Source organism: Camellia sinensis, chromosome 12 (genome assembly GCF_055761805.1).
Source record: "Camellia sinensis isolate YWXY chromosome 12, ASM5576180v1, whole genome shotgun sequence".
Classification (NCBI taxonomy): domain Eukaryota; kingdom Viridiplantae; phylum Streptophyta; class Magnoliopsida; order Ericales; family Theaceae; genus Camellia; species Camellia sinensis.
The window spans coordinates 116,997,825-117,004,687 of NC_138972.1; the positions used below are offsets into that span (position 1 = coordinate 116,997,825).

The window sequence follows — 6,863 nt, forward strand, 5'->3', positions numbered from 1 at the left end:
CCGATGATGACAATTAGAATTTGTTTCTCACAGAATCCTCAGTAAGAGAGATAGGATTTAAACTTTAATTCCAACCTTTACACATTTTTTTGGCCAAACTATTTTAGACCTGAGAAATATTTAAAAACATCTTGTTTATAGGTTTGGAGTTGAAAGAAGTAGGAGGGGATGGCAGAAAACTAGTTTAGGAAAAGAATGAGCATCAAATCATTAAGAGGGAAATGAACATCCTTCACTAAATTAAGCATATCTCTTTGTACACTTGGAATTTAAATGTGAGGCCATAACCATTGGAAAGTAGACTTTTGGGGCTTCAATTTAGACCCAAGAACCACCTAAGCCCATGTCCAGATGAGGGAGATATGCCCATTTGAAGTTGGGCTTAAGAGCAGATTTTGTTGACCTAGCCCGAGAGAAATGAACAGCCTTCACTAAATTAGGCATATCTCTTTGTACAGTTGGAATGCAAATGTGAGGCCTCCACCATTGGAAATTAGACTTATGAGGCTTCAATTTAGACCCAAGAACCACCTAAGTCCAAGGCCAGATGAGGGAGATATGCCCATTTGAAGTTAAGCTTAATGGCAGATTTTGTTGACTCGACCCAAAACAACAATAGCCCATTTTTCTTGATTTTGGTTCGGTTGGGACACCCCATTGACCTATTTTATGATCCATTCAAGTGCATCCACTCATCCTCCATTATACCTAATCATCCCTCATTGTCAAAAAGAGGTTTTGTTTGCATCCATAAAGGAATATCCCATGCAACCACCTTGAAAATTTTCCCTCCTATCACATTCTTGTCTCCCACCTTGTCTCCCACCTTCTTTTTTACCTTTACTCGCCCTCATTGCCTCTATAGAATGATCATTTTGTAAGAGAGAGGGAGAGGACCACGAAATTGAAGAGAAAAAAGTGAGAAAAGGGTGAAAAAAGAGAGAAAAATTGAGTTTTTGAGCCAAAAATATTCCTATCTTCCATATACACCACATACCTTCCATAGCTACTGAAATTCCTCTTTTCCATACACCAAAACCACTCCAAAAATTCTGATATAGCCAAAGATCAATTGCCTTGATCATAAGAAAGAGTGTTTAGTAATTGAAAGTGAGAAAAACTAGAGAGTTAGCCATTCCATACCACAAACTCCATAATTTCGAATTGAGGATTTGAGAACACAATTCCTACACTTGAGGGTGATCAAAAGGAAGTTTAGAAATCAAGAAGTTCAATATTTCTTTGGAAGGTGAATTTTTAGTCTTTCATTTTCTTATATTTTATATCTCATATTTATTTTCTTGCTTCTTATTTCATAGTGTTTTGTTATAATCTAAGTGATTTGTTTATCTCATATGTATTTTCTTACTTTATATTTCATAGTGTGTTGTTATAATCCTAGTGGTTTGTTTAGCTCATATTTATTTATTTATTTTTATTCGCATGCTTTAATTTCATATATGTTTTGTTGTAATCTTGCATGTTCTACCTCATATTTATTTTTTTTCTTGTATTAGTCTCATATTAGTTTTGTTATATTCTTGCATGTTCTATCCTATATTTGTTTTATTGCTTTTGGTTTATGTTGTGAGTTTGCACTTTTCATTTTATTTTATATTTGTTTTCTTGTTTTTTAATCTAATCGGTAGTGGTTAGTTGAGCCACCTACATATTTTTTGTTTGTTCCTTTTCTTGATTCCGCAGCAAGACAGGTTTTGCTTGGCCTAGTTGGCCGGTCGGTTAGCTTCTTCCGAACAAGATGGCATAATCTCTCAATGTTGACCAATTTCTGCCGGCGGTTCCAAAGAACATGAAGCTTTTATTTTATGTATTTTTATTTTGAGTGTTTTGCGAGGTTTTTTATTTTGATGTAATACTCTTCTCATCCCTCTCCAATTTGGTTTGTAATTATTCTTTCAAGTGTTGTAATAATCCCCCGCCCCGCTTCTTTTGATCCCGTTCTTTTACTTCCTTTCTTTATCTGTAAATATGTATCATATTTTGTCTTTCATTATATCCATGCTTTGCATCTATGCTTCATGCATCTTGATTCGGCTAAGTTTGCATATGTGGATTTAATCAAATTCCTATGTGATTATGTGCGCTACCTCATGTTCTTGAGATGATTCACATGTCATATCTTAGAAGCCAAATCTTTAGTTGCATCTCATGAGTGAATTGCATTAGGATTTTGTATATAAGATCATGCATGTTTTACTAACTTTGTTTCGTAGCTTGTTCGCGGGATGTCAAACATGTAAGTTTTTATGGTTTAGCATCCCGTTTGTATGTGTGTTGTTCTTACTATGTTTAGCATTCTATCATGACGCTATTTGCTTATGTGATATAACTCTATAATGCCACTGGATGAAGGTTATGTCGCTTAATTTGGAATGCTGTTGATTTTCATGTTTGTAAACTCAATTTATTTGGGTTGTACATCTTCAAAATTACATGAAAACAAGTTGTTCCGAAGTGGGTGACATAGTCTACACTTGTATGCTTCACATAGTAAATTGTAGGATTTATTAAATAATTAGAACATGAACATATAAAGAAAATATAATTCATATCATGGTTAGTAAAGGCCAATCTCTTGATCGGGTGAGCGGGGGTACTCAATTAATAACCTTCCCCTCTCATACCTAAGGTTCCAAACCAAGACAACTTTAGTTACGACGAACAGTAGCCTTGGCACGAGTCACGGGCTTCCTAATTTTCCCAAAGTAAATATTAGGTGGTAACTCTGAGATCTGATGACGCAGTCCATTTCTGACAAAAGGTTTTTGCAATAAAATGGATTTTCTAAAAGTTGCCAAATGTGGACTCTTATTTATGTTTCACATTGCACTCGTGAGACTAGATCAAAGAGATATCGAGGGTCCGAACTGTTTAACGCGCGTGGGTACTCCCCGAGGATATTACACTAGTTGACCGGCCAGCTAACTTATTCTAGACAGAACAGAGCAATCTTCTGACGTTGAGCATAACGGTTTCTGGCGTTCCTGGAGACCTAGATCTTCTGTTTTATTTTATTTGAGAGACTTGTGAGATTTTTATTTTGTTGTAATATTTTATTCCTCTCCTCTCTTATTCAGATATGTAATTATTCAAGTGTTGTAATAATTTCCCGTCCCGCTTCTTTTTATCCTATTCTTTTATTTGCTTTCCTTATTTGTAAACATACATCATATTTTTCTTTTCATCATATCCATGCTTTGCATCCATGTTTCATGCATCTTGATTCGGTTAAATTTGCATTTATAGATTTAATCAATTCTTATGTGATTGTATGCACTACCCCATATTCTTAAGATAATTCACATGTCATATATTAAAAGCCGAATCTTTAGTTGAATTTCATGAGTGAATTACATTAGGATTTTGTACGTAAGATCATACATGTTTTACTAACTTTGTTTCATAGCTATTTGCGGGACGTCGGTAAATATGTAAGTTTTTATACATCAGCATTCCGCTTGTGTGTGTTTTTCTTACTATGTTTAAGTATCCTACCATGTAGTTGCTTACTTACTTGATATAACTGTATGAATGCCGGTGAATGGAGGTTGTGTCGCTTAATTTGGAATGATGTTGATTTTCATGTTTGTAAACTCAATTTCTTTGAGTTGCACATCTTCAAAACTCTTTCAAAATACATAAAATCAAATTGTTCTAAAATGAATGATATAGTCTATACTTGTTTGCTTCACATAGTACATTTTAGGATTTATTAAGTAATCGGAATATGAACATATAAAGGAAATGAAACTCAAATCATGATTTAGTAGAGACCGATCTTTTGATTTGGTGAGCAGGAGGTGCTCAATTAATGACATTCTCTTCTCATACCTAAGGTTCTGAGCCGAGGCATCTTTAGTTACAACGAATAATGGCCTTGTCACAAGTCATGGGTTTCCTAGTTTTTCCAAAATATTAAGTGATGACTGTAAGATCTGGTGATATAGTCTATTTCTAGCAAAGATTTTGTAATAAAACGGATGTTTTTATAAAATTGTCAAATCTGAACTTTCATCTATATTTCACATTATACTCGTGAGACTAGATCAAAGAAATTGAGGATCCGACAATTTAACGCTCACGGGTACCCCCGGGCATGTCACAGATACCAATTTCAATTGTGGATATTTATTTTTTATTTTACGGATATTGCGAATTTAATTTAAAATTAACTCTTGCAAAAATTTTCATTGATAATCTACGCTGGCCTTTTCTAAAGATATTTTATTTTTATAATTTATTACAGATTGTTCAGAACAAATAGCCAAAAGAGAATTTAATTTATTTAACTCACTTTCTAATTTATAAATATAATATAAATATATATCTTTTATTTCAGCTCTAAGTGCTGTAATTAAACGCATATAATTATTAGCTATAAGATTCTACAAAATATAATTTTATCTTATGTATTAATTTTATATTTTTGAAATTTTTTTCTCAAATTGTTAAACTTACTTTATAATTTAAAAAAAGGGTCAGCTTGTCTCCAGTTGGAAATCAGGACTAGATTGTCTAGTTTGCTCTGTGGGCCCACTTTTGGGCCATGTTTTGACAATTCGAACTGTTTATATTTTAGGATTCGTCGAGTAAATTATCCCTATACAAAAATCAATTCGATTGGATAACGACAACTACGTGTTCAAATTAATTTTGTATAAAAACAAAATAGACAATGAAGAAATAAACGGTTCATATAAAATAGATTCAAACACGTAGTTACCATTATCCGATCGACTTGATTTTTTACAAGAATAATATACTCGACGAATTCTAAAATGTGAACGGTTTAAATTAACGAAACATGGCTCAAAAGTGAGCCACAGAGTAAATTAGACGATCCAATCTTGATCTCTAATTAGAGATAAGCTGGATCGTTTTAAAACTTCTTGATGATTGGGCTTTTGATGATATGACTTGACTTGATGATATTTAGACTCAAAGCCTCTAAATTATGCCACATCATCTATTATTACACTAATTGATATATTAATTGGTAGATATAGCTTTAATCTTAAGCAAAATATGATGTCTTGTTCATTGATTACATATTAATTATTTGTGACATTAATATGAGGTGATTATTCGTAACTATTAATTATGTAATGAAGAGAATTTGAATGGAAGAGGTGAGTCAGTCTTACAACCTAGTATATGGTATTTCAATATGAGGTGGTTATTTAGAATTCTTGATACAAGTAGTAGTGCACGTAAATGTTTGGGCATGAATACAAATATTAAATAAATAAAAGGAAGAAAAAAACTTTGCGGTATTGATGATAACATATGACGTGGCATGAAAGATTAAGCAGTAAAAATCAATCTCAGTCTATACAAGAGATTCAAATATTAAACATGTTGGATTATATATTGGAAAAACAAAATAAATAAAAAAAGAAAAAAGAAAAAAGAAAAAAGAAAAAGTTGAAAAGAGTTGTGGACTAGTAAATATTAAAACATTAGGCCAGTTTCTGTTTGAGAGATGTTACATCCCTTAATTGATGATCCTAAATTCCACACCTAATGACGTGGCAAAAATTTATGTGAAGCGATTTCACAGTCTGCTCTCTTTCATCTTCAACCTTCCTAATTCTACATTAATAAGAGTGAATCATTTCACTTTTTGTTTACATGGAGACACACCAATCTCATAGTCAGAGAAAATCCTTAATAAGCAATAAATTAAATTAACCTTTAATCACAATGCATATTCCTTAATCTTCGAATTAGGATTCAAGTTATACGGTTGGTATCTAGGGTTTGCTTTTGCATGATGTTTTAACTTTTTTTTAAAAGTTAAAAAAGTTAATGTGTTTAAAAACTTGTTAAAAAAATTATTATTATTTTGTAAGAAAAATATTAATATGACATTTTACTTTTTTTTAATTGATTACAAACAATTCTTTAATTTTTTAACCAAAATTGGCTTTTTTTGTGAGGTGCCCAAACCACCTCACAATATTGTATGAAAAATGTTCCTTTAAAAGAAAAATTATTAAGTAGTCTTGGGAAGTCATACAACAATACTTTCACCAATCACCAAATGACTTGCTTTGCGCTATTCCCATCACCCAATATCAAATCATCAGTCTCACTCGCTCTACCAATCAATATGCGCCTGGCGTACATCTAGCCATATCTCAAAATCACCAAATAACTTCTCATATAATTTATAAAAGGGTAGCATAAACACTTCCCAACTAGTGTAAAAAATATGTAAAAAAAAAAAAATTGGTGTGAAAAAAAATAACACTTTTTTATTTTGAAGAAAATATAAGCTCTTTAATTAGTCATGTTTATATATAAAAAAATATTTTAAAAAAAGAACATAAAAAAATTGAAAATAGGCAGCCTTATTTTTTTTTTTTTAAAATGGGCCAACAATAACTTAATAAGGCATTCAAGAATGAGATTTACGCCTATGGTTTATATAGGAGTACGAATTTTTTTTAGAGAAAATTATTTAAACAATAAAAAATAATAAAAAACTCAAAGTTTAACTTTTGTAACAAAATAAACATTAAGTTTTTAATTTTATCAATTTTAATTTTAATTTTTTGATTTGTCATCAATACAAATTATCTGTCCATTTTGTTAAGTAAGGTTAAGAGAAAAAAAGGTATTTTAATAATTAAACTCAATGAAAAATAATATTTTGTATGTTTTATTTACACTTACATTGACTTTTAATAATTAAAATATTATTTTTTTCATCAGCTTTTTTAACAAAAATAGAGCGATGGTTTAAATTGAAAATAAATCCAAAGATTAGAATTTAAATTAACAAAATAAAAAAAATTCAATATTTTGTTATAATAGTCAAATTCTAAAGTTTTTTATTT

The 6,863-nt window shown here is 31.0% G+C and overlaps 1 long non-coding RNA gene across 1 annotated transcript; it reads left to right on the forward strand.

Moving 5' to 3' along the window:
• Positions 1-924: 924 nt before the first annotated feature.
• Positions 925-1,952, forward strand: LOC145804258 (uncharacterized). Its single transcript, XR_014345887.1, has 2 exons — positions 925-1,249; positions 1,705-1,952. It is a non-coding gene; the product is annotated as an uncharacterized LOC145804258 (long non-coding RNA).
• Positions 1,953-6,863: the final 4,911 nt, after the last annotated feature.